Below are 14,914 nucleotides of genomic sequence, written 5' to 3'. Positions count from 1 at the left end.
CTGTACAAACAAGTCTGAATCTAGCTTGATGTTCTTAATCCGGATGAATGCCTGCAAATTAGCACAGACATCAAAAAATCCAGAGGGTCATACTCTATTGAGACCTCCTGTTATTTCATGAGGCATTGTTATTTTATGGCAGTCGAGGCTCGCATTTTTACAAGACATAAGGCAAAAAGAAGTTGGTTTGCCAAGAATGGATGTTTTCATTACCACTCCATATATGTATCACAGATGTCTCACAAGACAAAAAGCTAAGACTGTTCTGCAGCAGCCCAGATAATTTATATTCCCCTTCCACAGCTAACTGTCCTTCCACAATTACAAAATATTTCCTTCTCCTTCCTCCTTAAAAAAAAACCAAAACAAAAAAAACAAAAAAAAAACACCCACTGATTGGGATGCTTGGTGGGATGATGGAATGTCTGTAATGCAGAAATAGGGGACTGTGTTTGCTAAAAATTGATGTGTGGAGTGTAACTTTTATGTAAGTTGTCATCTTTAAACGCTTAACAGCTGCTCCTCACACAGGATGCCCTCTTTATCTGCAGAGCGAGCACACAACAAAGCCTATGGTGCTGAAACATTTTGTGTTCTGTGATTTAGAATGTCTCTTCTCTTAGGGCAGGATATAATAAAATATTAACCCATGGATCATTAGGAAGTGTTTAGCGAGGGTGGGAAGGCAGGCAGTGATTTTGTGCTCCGTTGAGACCCTGCTACCTGGTGGCTAACAGATGCTTTCATCCTGAGATGAAATGCAGACTTAAAGTTCAAAAGTAGGTAAGGTTCAAATGTTGCCAGCTTGCATTTCTGAGACAAAACTATGGGGGTTTACTGGGACTAAAGCAGCTAATATCTTCCAAAATAATGGACACTGAAATATAGCAAAAGTACAATCCCAGTCATGGAATGATAAGCCCATTGTAGACTGAAATGATGAAAGGATCTATACAGCCTTTTATTTTAACATTTTTTCTCATGATGAGACCAGTTATGGACAAACCTTTTGTATCCTCTTTATTTTTGGTTCTATGTCATTGTTTATGGGGAATAGTATGGAGAGGTTTTATATATGATTCTGCGATACTATTGTTCTTTGGTTTGAATTTATTTGGGCCTGTTACTCATCTGTGACTAATTATATTTGTTATAATGCCATGGACATGCTGTTCTAGAAAAGCTTTTCAGTATTTTTTTTTCTTCTTTACTGTAAGCTGAATATGAATTTCCCCTATAAAATCCTAGCTAGGATGTCGTGACTTTCATTTCTCAGTATTTATTAATCACAATAATTTGCTCAGGAACCAGGAATAAAATTGCTCTCAGCTAAATATCAGATATACCCAGAAAATATAAAAGATATTACTCCAAACTGCATTGTTGTCCATGCTCCAAGTGCTGCTCTTTAATAACAGAGTATCTCAGACACAGCATGGAGGATAAGCAAGTTACAGTAAACAGATTCGTTCTTTGATAGATGTTCACCAGTAATCCCAGTTCCATCACTGATTCAAAAACCACAGGACAAGGGCAACATTAATACTGCTCCCCACTCAGAATTCTGGGCTGTTCATTTGCCTTCCATGATTTTACACAAACAGATTTGCCTTTTCAACCAAACCATAATGGTTATAGAACAGGCCAATCCTTGCAAAATCACATGACTCCAAAAGCTGGATTTTGAAGAATAACAAAAAACATTTGTCTTTTAATGATATTCTCCTTACAGTTTTATTCTTACCAATTGCCAGTTAGTCTAATTCTACATCTCTTGCTAAATACTAAAGAAAGGATGGAGAGCAAGAGAGGCAGAGTTCATCAGTCTGACCACAAAAATGTTAAGATGTCTGTGCTAAGTTAATCGTAGACATATTCCAGAGGTGATGGAAGAAGACACGGATTGGAGATTGAGCCTATTTATTTTAAACACTTATCTTAGTATGAGAAGAATTTCCCTCTGGAATTGACCAAAAAGGGAGTTTAGTTCACTATTTGAAGTACATGCATAACAGATGCATAATCTAATTAATTTAGGTGACCTTAATGCTACCCTATATGCCTTCAGCATTGCTCCCAGAAGTCATGGCATGCCTTGCAGTCTAAAAGTGTTCTGGGAAAACACCAACCCTTGCAAAAGGCCAGAGCAGAAACCACACATGAAAGAGTGCTTCTAAATAGCATTGAAGTGGGGCATAAACAATGTGCATCCTCTGTGGAAGGATTAATTCTGCCGTCCCATTACTGTCCTGCTCCTGAACTTGGCATGTTGCAGTCCTCTGGAATCTGATAAAGGGGGTAAAATATTTCATTTATTAATTTAGTTCTTATAACATGCAAGGTCATCTTAAAAAGCGCCAAAATCCCATGGAGCAGTACTAGAAGGGTACTAGAAGTACTAGAAGTACTAGTATATCCAAGATGGAGAACCTCTAAGACTGCATATTTATTTTCTAACCTGTGCAAGTAATTCCCACTTGCAGTACATATACATACCAGTATCTTCGGAAAGTAGAAACGTACTGAAAATTTGCTGAGGATCTTCACTTCCATCTTCACCACAAGCTGCCCCTGGCCTGATGTTGAGATATAATTAGAACATATGCTTGCTTTCGTCACACCAAGCCAAGCCACAACAATGTGCAGTAATGGGTACTTCTGTTGTTATTATTACTGTGGGGCAGACAGGATCTAGCTCAGAAGCACCACGGTTAAAGAGTACAACCCTAATTGCCTTGAAATTGGGTCTAGAGGGAGTAGTTTCCTGTCTAAGCCTGCTATGCTAATTATAGTCCTACAAAATGAACATGAACTTTGACCCATGTTTGCAGACATAGCTTGAAGACAGCCCTTGGCCTGGCTCCAAGATCAGCCTCCAGATGGGTGGGTCCTGGCACTCAGGAATCACCACAAAAGCAGATCCTCCTTGTGTACATTGAAAGAGGTGAAAAAGTGCTGGCTGAACAAAGAATTCCTCAACAAAATCTCTAATGCAAACAGGGTGGGTGGAAATTCACAAAGAGTAAAGATGGCAGATGGACCTTGTGAAAGTATGTTTGTCTAAGCACAGCTTGGAACATAAAGATTGTTTTATAATTAAGATAAGGTATTGATGGGAATCCAAGTTCAAACTCTTGTCTCGTGTAGATACTTGTTTCAAATTTTTCATCAAGACACTGATTCAATCCTTCAGAGCTAATAAAGACATTTGAAGAAATAGGTGCCAGGTCCGCTTCTCTCTGAAAGATGGAGAACTTGTATACATCTTGTTTTTTGCATGAGTCGCTCCCCCTAAAGTCTTGTGACCATATGAAGAATAGTTAAAATATGTAGAGATAGCTATACACTTCCCATTTATAACTTGTAAGCAGAGACTGTCATAACACTCTAGGCTCTGAAATAAAGAAAAAGTATGAGTATTAATTTAGAGAAGTCATTTAATTGTGTCAACAGTTTAATTGCCTGGGGATATTTCAGCAGTAAGAAAGTCAGCTGAACCTTCTTGGATCCTTGGTAATTATCAGGCACCCTCAAACTGTAGTTTAGTTGATGTTTTAGATCCTATAACTTAGATTCCACATTTGAAATACAAAAGGGAATTATGTTGTTCAAAAAATTTGAACATAAAAATAATATCCTAGAGGGTATGAATGTATAAAGAGGGTGTACATTTGGTGCCTGTCAATCCATAAGAAATCTGTCTGTCATTTAGGTCAGCAGTAATATATAAATTCACTGGACGTATCCCATAAACAAGCAGAGAGATAGGCTAATAAATGTATAAAATACTGATCTTCTGATCCTTCCTCTAATGTACTCATAGCTTACATCACCTCCTGTCATGTCAGCCCTGGCTCTGAGATTAAATGTTTCGATGTGGTTGGTGATAACCCTGTATTGCTATAGTGACAAAGGCAGCTAGTCTGCTTATGTGCTCCTTTGCATAGCTAAACACTTGAAGGGAAATGCTTCTCAGCAGGAGAACACTACTGTGGTATACTGAAACGCAGGCCCATCCCGCTGAAAGAAGGTGTATGACTTGGGGCTATGTCTTGTGCTGGCCTAGGATGATTTTTTCCATACTTTTTTTCTTGTAAAATCTGGCAATCCAACCTGCTCTGCATCCCTTCCTGCTTACAAGGTTATCCCAGGTATTTAAATTTCATGGACATTTGGCTGAGATAAGACAAGCCTAGAAGACAAGGTACATTTGAGACACTCGGGTGAAACATCTCCATTTTTTTAGATTAAAATTCCAGGAGCTAAGGCTGACCTATGTCAGGTGTCAGATTATTAGGTCTGAATTTAGTAAAATAAATCCCTCCACAGGTATTGTGTCTCAGAGTGATTTCTCATCGTGCCTGAAACACAGACAACCCTTTCAGAAATCAATGGTACCACTGTCAGGTGGTAAGACATGTAAATCCAGAAAATAGGGCAAATAACGAAAACTATCCTCAGAAAGTTCCCCCTGAAAAAAAAAATCAGTGCAGCAGAGAAATCATCACTGGAATTGTTCACAAGTATCTCGGGGAATGGAAGGATTTTATAGAGGAGTATTCCTTTACGAAAGAGAACAGGTCAATTCATCCACTACAGGCACCCACAAATCCCACTTAATTTTCTTTCTAATATCGGCAGTGTCTTGCACAAGGCACTGTAATCAAGGTTGAGTGGTTAGACATTGAGTATTAAGGAAAGTAGGCTTTTTGTTAAGAAATTTTGCAAAGGCATCCCATTTCAAATGTGTTGTTCGGCCTCCTAAGTACATCTAAAATGGCTACAACTCATGTAGGATCATGCATTATTGATTATTTGATTCCAGTCAGAAGTAATGAATGGAATGTGCTAAACTAAAATGAGATTCAGCCCCAAAATTCTTCAGCTGTTAGTAGGTCTGATCATTTTGTCAGCAACCTCCAAAAGGTAATTGTTATTCAGTTCCAAAATTCCAAGCGCCAACAAAGTTTGAGCATTATTTATCAATATACTGTATTAAATACATCTGATGGTGGCACAATAATTTGAAAAATATTGCAGCCAGGACAGGATTACTAGTGTCTCGTCTGTTACTACAGGTAACTGGGTAGAGTAGTCAACACTAGTGATGTGATGACAAGGGGAAACATCTAGAAGTGAATCTCTTTTTTAGTAAAAGGCTCTCTGAACTTGGCTGTGTAAAAATTGGAGAAGATGGAATGTTTATATTCCAGGTTTCCAGGTTATGTTAGTCACACTGAAGTTAATAACACTTAAAATCAAAATGCTTTCCTGAAAAAATACAAATTTGTCTTAGGTAAAAATGATATATTTTTCATTGATGCAGGCACTGAACATAATCAAGAATAAGTCTGTGTTTATCACATGAGAAGCTCACAAAGTCTCGAGTACCTGCATTTTCTGGGTTAGGGAATAAAAAGATCATATGGCCATAGACAAAGTGGAATTTCCATCACAGCAGAGCAGAAACCCATGTTTTCTCATCCCAACATGAAAAAAATGAACACTTGCCTTGGAAGTATGAAACTGTGGTTGAATTTCCAAGAAAGCTTAGCAGTTGTGATTGAGCCAAATGCCTCAAGCCAGGAATCCTGGTGTGTGCACATTAGAGGAGTGTTTGGGATGCTTGTGGCAAGGAATGTCTTCAGGCTCAGAGAGGTCAGAGGGGCTGCTCAGAGAGCGGGGAAGGCTACTATGCTGGTGCAAACAATGTGGAACTGGGTCTCTTGCCAAAGGGACTGACTACAGAATAAACCAGAGATTAACATTTTACTATACAAAACAAGACCTCCTTGACATTTCAATGCATTCAGAAGTGACTGATGTTGATGAGCTCTAGTCAGTAGTCAGGCAATCAGGAATCCCAGGAAAGAGCATTCTGAAGGCCTCAAAACTGAAAGATGATTGTGAAATTAAAACTGATCTTTAAGAAAAAGCCTAGGTCAGATATGTATCTTTCAGCTGTCTTTTCTTTAATCCTATGTCCTTTCCTTAGCTCCTTCTCTCAGACAGACACTCAAGACACAGCCATGAATATGGTTCAAAGGAAAAAATAACTCTTCATATTAAAACAAAACAAAACAAAACAAAACAACTAAGAGAAAACACCAAACCCTAATAAACCTGTCACTTTAAATTTTTATTCAAAATGTATTGAAAGCTCTGTCTGGAGGATGGATGAAGGAAGAAGTGGAGATAGGTAAACGTGTTGACTGACATGTGACAGTCCTTCCAGCAGATGGGACTGTTCGGATTTCATTTTGATGGTTCACCCCAGGAGAAAGGCAGTCTGAACTGGGAAGTCCCCTGCTCACACTGGCATTTTAGGATCTCAGTGTGGGATTCCTCTGGTTACATTGGGCTGTCTCACAGGAATCCCTTAATAGATGTTAAACAGTCAGTAGACTTTTAGACATGAAACAGCTGATCCATGAGGTGCATCAGCTCTGGGAGAAGCCCTTCGACCGTGCCCTACACCACTCCAGCAGACGAATGTCCATCTGGAGGCACATCCTCCGCCAACACCTGCAGGTGGTCATTTCCTCCACAAGGCTCCAGAAAAGCCTACTCCCAACCTTTTGTAATTTTCAGGGAAAAAAAGAGAGATATTATTAGCAAGTCTTAGAAAATGGAGTCATTTTCTGGAGTTACTCACTTCTTTCCATTATCTACAGTGGCTGCACTTGTATTAGTGAACTAAAAAAATCTGGGACCACACTCTGGGGCTGAGTGGATATATGATGTGTCTGTGCCCAGGCACTGGCAGGGGGATGCAGGGCTGTTTTGCCAATTATCAGCCCTAGCATAAAGGTGAACCAATACCCAAATTGTATTTGATACAAAAGGTTCAGTACACAGGTGAGCGCTGGGGGTACAAACAAGTCAATCAGATTATACATAATCAACATCAATCCCACTGACCCCAACAACACCACCACATGACCAACAGTGGGTGGAATAAATGGTGCAATGCAGTCTGCCATAGAAGGGACAGGAGACAACCAGGTCAACAAGCCAAACTCATAAAACCAAGGAAGCCACACACTGAATCCCTACACAGCCCACACTTACAAAGGCCAGACCTGACTGGAGCCCAGTCCCAGGGAGGCAGGAGGTCCTTCCCCAACAGGGAACTCTGCACAGGGCACCCACCTCACACACAGACACTGCCCTGCCTGCAAGGGGTCCCAGCTGTTATCCCTCAGTGGACACCTGACCTGGGGTTACTCACTGCAGAGCCCTGGGGCTCACTGACCCAATGGCTCTGTCTGCAAGGCCGCCCCACCCTGGAGGGAAGCTTAAAGGGAAACTCACCCCCTTTTGGGAAGGGCTGTGGGAATCACCCACATGTCAACCTTAGTTTGGGGCTTGGGGTTGAAACCCCAGCATTTCAGGGGCGGTCTCTAGCGGCCCCAGCCAGGACACAGCTGAGCCCCTCAGCCGAGCTGGGTGCGCCCGGGGGAAATCAGGTTGGAGCAAGGGCCAAAGGCGGCCCAGGCAGAGGAGGGGGAAGCCGAGGAGGGAGCAGCAGCAGAGGGACCCCGAGGCCGGAGGAGGAGGAGGGCAGGAGGTGCTGCAGGCCCGGCGCAGGGATCCCCTGCAGCCCTGGAGAGACCCCGCGGGAGCAGAGACCCAGCAACATCTGTAATGTTTTCTCTCGATCTGACTCAGAAAAAAAAATATTTGGCCATCATTTTTTCTTATTTTCACACCATTGATAGAGAGAAAAGTGTCAAGTTCCTAAATGTCACACGACTGTTAAACTTTGTAGTCATTAGGAGCTGCAAGTAGACAAAAGGATTTTTCCTTCTCTTCCCCCACATCCTCCTCTCCTGGGTGTTTACAAGGGGACTGGGACCAGATCCTGCTGGTCCTTCATCTGTGATGGTACGTGGTGCTGAGTGTGCTGGATCTCCCCTTGTCCCACCTCACTCCGCACCAGTATGAGAATTCCTACCCTGATGCGTCTTCTGTGCAAGACAGGCAATTGCTCCTGTGTTTCCTTCATTGTGACCATCACTTCACATCATCCTCCTTTTCAGAACGATTAGTTCTAAGGGATGATAAACAATATCAGGGAACACAAAAAGAGGCAACAGAAATAGTTTTGTCAGGATAAAATATTTCAAAACACTCAGTGGATGAAAGTTAGAAATAATTAAAGTCATCCAGACATTTGGAGCAGTTGTGAAACACCTGGCCCCAGATTGTCTGTGATTTCTTGCAGGATGATAAAATAATGAGGACCCTTGAAGAGCTTGAAAAAGCAAATGATTCAGGGAGCCTTGTTTGCTGTGCAGGCGCTTGGGGTTTTTTTGTTTGTTTGGGTTTTTTTTCCAGTTATTTAAGGAGAAAAATGAAATTTGCATTTTCTATTGTGTTTGCTGTACTTTGGAACCAAACAGAGAAAATATTCTTCTATTTCAGATTAACAGTCTGAAGACTGAAAATCTGTGCTTTGGCCTTCATGGTGGAAGTGTGACTGGAGCCTCTACAACAAATCTCAAATGGCCAAAGATTTATGGAAGAAGGTATACATTCCTATATCTTTCATCTTTTTTCTCTTTTCTGCCTTTTGTTCAGTAGTTTGTTCTATCAACACTTTAATTTTCTTCATTGAGAAACAACCTTTAATCCCAAAGGACCCCTGAATGGTAGCCTGAGGCTTTTCAGAGCTTTAAATATTTGGATTCTTTAAACAGAGAAGAAAAATTAAAGAAAAATTCAGCTCTTCATCTGAAGGCTGTGTCTGACTCACCAGCTACTGGACAGCAATCTGGAAAGTTTTAAACTCTCCTGACAGTTTTGGCCATTAATAACTGAGATGATACATGCTTTTCTGAGACTGCCAAGAACCTCATCTGCCACAGGCTTTAGTCAGGACTCTGTAGATTATTTTTGTGTCACTTAATGCTTCTTCACTGTGAGGGTGGTGAGACAGTGGCACAGGTTGCCCAGAGAAGCTGTGACTGCCCCCTCCCTGGCAGTGTTCAAGGCCAGGTTGGACGGGGCTTTGGGCAACCTGGGCTAGTGGAAGGTGTCCCTGCCCATGGCAGGGGGTTGGGACTAGATGGTCTTTAAGGTTCCCTTCCAAACCCAAACCATTTGAAGATTCTGTGATTCTGCAAAGGACATTTCAGTTAATAAAGTTGTTCACAAGAAGACCCTAAAAAGTAATGGAGAAAAATCAGCAGGTGTCTGTGGAGGGATGCCTGGATCCACAGCCCTTATCAGCTCAACCCAGAACTGTTGCAGAGCCTCCCAGGTCCTTTGCTGGGATTGTGCTGGGTATCAATCCATCTCTGTCACCTGCAATTTCTGTAGCCATAAGCAAGCAGAGTGGTGCTGTCTAGAAGAATGAAAAATCTGCTACTGCAAAGTGCTTTTAAAGTTTCCCTTTAGCTACCAATGGTGCTCTGTGTTTTGGGAATTTAAGATAAGAGCTCTTGTTGTAGTTCTCAGCATCTGCAAGTTATCTGTCTGCAGGCATTGTCCCAGAGCTGTAATGAAAAATAACATCCCTCACATGCCACTAATTCTGCAGGTTCAGATTACAGCCAAAGAAATAGTGTCCAGTGAAAACTGCAGCGACTGGGGAAACAATTATATATGAGTAAATTTGATGTTCTCACATTATGAAAGATGTACAGATGATGATACACAAGAGAAGGCCTGCAGAGTGTTATTGAACTGGTAGCTATGCATCTAAAAGTGGTGTAAAAACTTCATTAGTCATGGGGACCAGTTTACTCTGTATGTTAGAAGGTTGAGAAGATTTGTGTGCATGCATGTATATTTAAAATGTACTTTCTCCTAATAGAGGCTATCACACTGTTCCTGCCCATGATTTGCTGAAAATGTTCTGTCTTTGGCTTTTGTTTAAAAGTTACTGGCAAGTGTCAGGAAGCATGCACTCCAGTTGCACATCACATTTGAAGGGAAACTTAGCAAATAGCTAATTATTTATATCTTCCTGTGTAACTGTAGCAATATTTCAGTTGCACTGGGTCTCTGGCTTGGCTGTATAAGGCACACCCCTGGAGGGAGGCTGGCACTGACAGAGGAAGCCACCGTCCTGCTGGGCACGGCTGTGTTGATCTGAGCACCCTGGTTAACCCTAACCCTGCGCCTCCTCCTCCTCCCCAGCACCACCAGCTGATGCTGTGACCAGTACCCCACTCATTCTCTGCATGTGGACATCTGTCCCCCTCTCACTGTCCCTGTGGATCTCTGGTCCTTCCTCTGGCAAGAAGTGAACACCCAAATTAGTTATCAAATAACATGATCTGGTATTTGATGCTTTTACCTCTTGCCCTGGTTCTGTCCGCACTGCAGCCCACAGGGTAGCGGGGGTTTGTAGTTATGCCCCAGTTAGTTCTAAACTAGCCATGGGCCAGGCTCAGCCCTGCATCATCCCTCCCTCCCAACTTTTTAAGGCTGGGACTTGGTGGCCTTGAAGTGCCAGCATGTTTGTCTTGACCCTCCCTGTCCACTCCTCTCATCAGGGAAGACTTTGACATGAAGTCAGAGAGATCTTTGCTGTGGATTTCAGTGGGAGCAGACCTCAGCTCTGTTTGACCCTGTATTTTCTTTCTAAGTACTCAACAGAACTTCAGGCTGCTTCCAGGGCCAGACACTTTCTTGGCCAGTTGCAATAAACCTTCCTGATCTGGCTGTGGTACAAGTGGTCAGAATTTCACTCGGATGAATTGTTTTCAAACAACGTCTCCAATGTATTGGGCAAAACAAAGCTTTTCTTTTGATGTCAGCTGTGATGCAGGTTTTTTTATCTCAGCAGACTTTCATTCGCACACCTATTTACTGTGGTGGATAAGTGAAAATGATGAGTTGGAATTAATCATGTTGTGTCTCAGGCACCACTGCAGTGCAGTTTTAATTTATTTCCCCCCCTATATTATTACCATTAGATTTTATCTAGTGCCCTTAAATGTTGCTCTCTGGGGCTGTGAATCAGCTGCTTTCTGCAGAGCTCCATTCTTTTAATTAGTACTAAACTGACTCCTCAAGCACATTTTAACAGGATAAACACTGTATTAATTTGTTTTGGTTTGGTTTTATTCTCTATTTGTCTATTCAAAGTCACTATAAACTGTGAAGTAAATTTCATGAGAAATGGAAGTGGAATAGCTCCAAGTTCCCCACAGCAGCAGCACAATGAGAAGCAACAGTGCAACTGCAAAGTGCAGTGGGTAAAAAATTTCTGTTAGGCTTTGCTGCTGCTACGGACAGCATCACAGCAGAGAAGCCAAAATGAGCAGACACTGGATTCCTCACTAAGTGCCAGTCACCTGGGGAGAAGAGAGATACCTTGCTGGGACTTTGCAGTGCACCCCAGCTGCTGTCTTTGTATCAGAGGTTCAGCTTGAAGGTGGGGGAGAAGAGTTGAGTGAGATAAATATGGGCAGTGTGAAAAAATGGGATATAGTGGAGAAAAATAATTAGGGGTTAAAGAGAACAGAAAAAGCAGCTGCAGAGGGGAGGAGGAAGGGGGGTGGGGGGCAGGAAAGAGACTGTGTACTGGAAAGCTAAGCCTCAGCAGGCCAAGGAAGGGCTGCAGATACAGAGCAGGACTCTTCCAGGCCAGCATTTCCTGTTGGCTCAGGGGCTGTGATGAAACCAATATCATTTGGGGAACGTGGATTTCTTGAAACATTTCTGTACTAGCAAAAGCAGCACTATTATAGATAAAAAGGTTCTTTTTCTTTGGAATCTCATGAGCAATAGGAGTTGTTCTTCACTCATACAAGCTAATTTGTGTAGAAGAGTCTGTCTGGACCAACTACCCCAGTTCGTGTCCTCACAAACCTTTTCTAACATAAACTTGACCTATGGCAGCATCAAGAGCAGAGGGGGAATGTGGTTCTCCTCTAAATTATCTTTTCATGAGAGTAATTTCTTGCATTGTTATACCTTAAAATCTACCTGGCTTTCCACCCTACCCACCTCCTGTGGCCTTCCTGAGATGACAGAAAAAGAGTCAAGCAAATGATGAAAGAAGACAAGGTAGGCATGTCTGGGGACTTCCAGCTGTCCCAGCCAGGCCTGCATTTGAACTGGTATGCTACAGAACTGTAAGCATGACTGCTGAAATTCAAGAGCCTACTGGAAAGCTGGAAGAGGTTCTTAACATCTGTGACTTAGGCTAGTTATACCAGGTCTTTATTGTACTTATCTGGCTGTAAAGTGGGAATAATAAAAAAATCCCCTCTTTTCAGGCAAGAAAAAGAAGTAAATGCCTCATATTGTAAACATTTAATAGAAAAGATGATAGAATTGTGTTTGTTTGTGAAAAATGGAGAAATATCCTATAGAGACAAGTTCTGAAGATACAGAACACTCACCTTCTCTCAAGGTCTGCTGTTGGGAATTAAAAGGAGTAGCTGCTCTTGAGCATCATGTTGCACAACCTCTAGTGGGACACGCTGTGTATGTAAGCACCATATTAACTGAATTTGAAGTGATGACCATCAGCCAAGGAGGACCATGAAATTTAGCAGGTAGTGAGGATGACAGGAGCAGAGGTGTAACCAAAGGAAGTGAACCATTGACACCAGCCTTGAGTCACTGACAGGTTCATGCAAAGGGGAACATGGGATCCCTCACCAGATCCACCCTGGCCAGCCATGGGGAACTGCATGCACTGGTGAGCAATGAGAATAGTAAGATGGAAGGTGAATTTCACCCTGAAGAAAAGGTTGTGGATTAAAGTAGTAGATTAGATTTGTATGGGCAGATCCCAAGCACCTCATCCATGGGATTCACCCTCAAACTTTAGCTTTCTAGTCTTCCATGTGGATTCATTGAGCTCCAGCCTGTGACACAATGTTCTCACTGAGGGCTAAGCGTAGGCCAAGAGGTCTATTTTTAACATGCTAAAATATTCCAGAAAGGTGAAAAAAGGGTATAAATCTGGAACTGGATTCCAGGGTGGAGGGTTGAGAGGTTTTTTTTGGTGAAAAATAGCTTCTCAGAGAAAAGTGTTCCTTTTGAACCATTTGTGGCATCTTGGCAAAGGAGTAACTCATTCCCTCATAAACACAGTCACCACTCTGAGTGCAATGGGTGTAAATCAGTGCAGCTTGCAGTCTCTGGCTCTGCTGGCATTTTTGACTTCAGCTGAAAGGCAGGCCCATGGCTTCTGATAGAAGGATCACTGCCAAATTTAAGAGCTTCAGTCCTTGTTCAGGCATTTACTACCAGGCACGGAAGGAGTGCAAACTGCCATATAAGTGATCTGAAGCAAATACATCTGTCAGAGTTTGACTTCTCTCTCTGCCTGTCAGCCCTCTGCTGCCTTTGAAATCAGTCAGGCTTGTGACTGTATGTTTGACTAGCTTGGCTGAGTCAGAAACAATTTGCCAGGCTCATCCTTTACCTAGGTCCATGGGAGCCTGTCTCCTGAGAGCACTCATCCCTGAGAATTCCCACAGGGAGGCATGCACCCCTTGTGTCCTGATGTCCAAGGTGTTCAGCCTTCATCTCACAGCACAAGTCTTGACACCTCAGGAGGCTGTAACAATAACTGTGAAAAAACAGAGTATTAGAGTCAGAGAAACCAGGCCATCAGCCACAACTCTGGCTAGTCTTGAAAATCTTATTTCATGCCCACATCTGATATACTATTTACCTACAAGAATTAAGGATAGGATAATGGGTGTAGTAATATGCTTAGTTCCTAAGGTGCTAAATTAGGTGCCTAAATAACTTTGTGAATTTGGACCAAATTGGAAGATGGCATAGGCCTCTCTTCAGCACATTTTGGGAAGTCACTGCCTCATTTCTGGGTGCCTTATACTCCCACAGACCCTCCCTGGCAAGGGAGAGTCAGTCAAGGGCACCCTTCCCCTGATGTAAGCATTGCTGGAAACACCTCTACTACTACTGAGCAAAGTGCTGTTGGTCACCACCCCAGACTGATCTACACCCCATGTGATAGGATCTGAGTCATGTAACTGCTGTACGCTACCCCTGCTACAAGTTAGGATTCTGAACGAGAAACACTTATTTGGAGTTATTTTGCGCTTTAGGCTGGGTGGAGATGCTGAACGTAATGATGCTGCTTTGGCCTATTCCTTTGATGAACCAGTCATTCAGTGTGTGAGTTATTTCACTGTCTTTTAGCTGAATATGAGCTTTACTTCAATCTCCCATCTACCAGCATCCCACATGATCCAATCAAACCCTAGGTACTTCAAATCCCCATCACACGCTGCATATCTGAGGTCACATCCCTCTGGTCAGTGAGCTGCCAGCCTTCCTACTCTAATAGTATCTCATCTCCACCTGGCTGTCTGTGGTCCTCTGAAACTCTGCTCTGCACTGCCAAATACAGCAATACCTGCATGCAGGTCTCAATTCATCATGATGCTGCAGAACTGTACCTTGACCTACTATCTTGATCCATTCTGCTTCATTTCAGGTTTCTTAAGGTCAGTGTTTGCCCTTGGGAAAAACTGTAAGGGCTGTGCTAGACGCAAGGTAAAAGCCTGCTGAAGGCAGGGCCTACCACTCTGCCATGGCTGAGCTGTGACACTTTTGGTAGTTGCAGAGTTGGGTAGTCAACACCCAGCCATTCACATTTCTCTTGCCACTCCAAAGATCAGCCTTTAATTCAAACGTATTCACTGTGTTTTATGATACAAGTACTGAGCAAGATCTTCAGAGCCTGCTCTACCTAGATATCCTGTTCTTAGGGTACCTAGCCCAAATCTTTTAAACAAAAGACTTTTCACTGAAAATTCATCCTTCTAGTATTTAAAATTGATGTATTTGAGCAATTGTGATTGCATAATGTAATTCTTTTTATGAGAGGCTTAAAATCAAAACCATAGCCTTCCTGATGGTTTCTTGGTGTTTTCCTGATCATATTTTTCTTCTCTTCCCCCCCCCCCCA

This window comes from Athene cunicularia (genome assembly GCF_003259725.1).
Source record: "Athene cunicularia isolate RWA chromosome 2 unlocalized genomic scaffold, athCun1 chr2_part1, whole genome shotgun sequence".
Taxonomy (NCBI): Eukaryota; Metazoa; Chordata; class Aves; order Strigiformes; family Strigidae; genus Athene; species Athene cunicularia.
Note: the sequence above shows the minus strand (reverse complement) of the source record.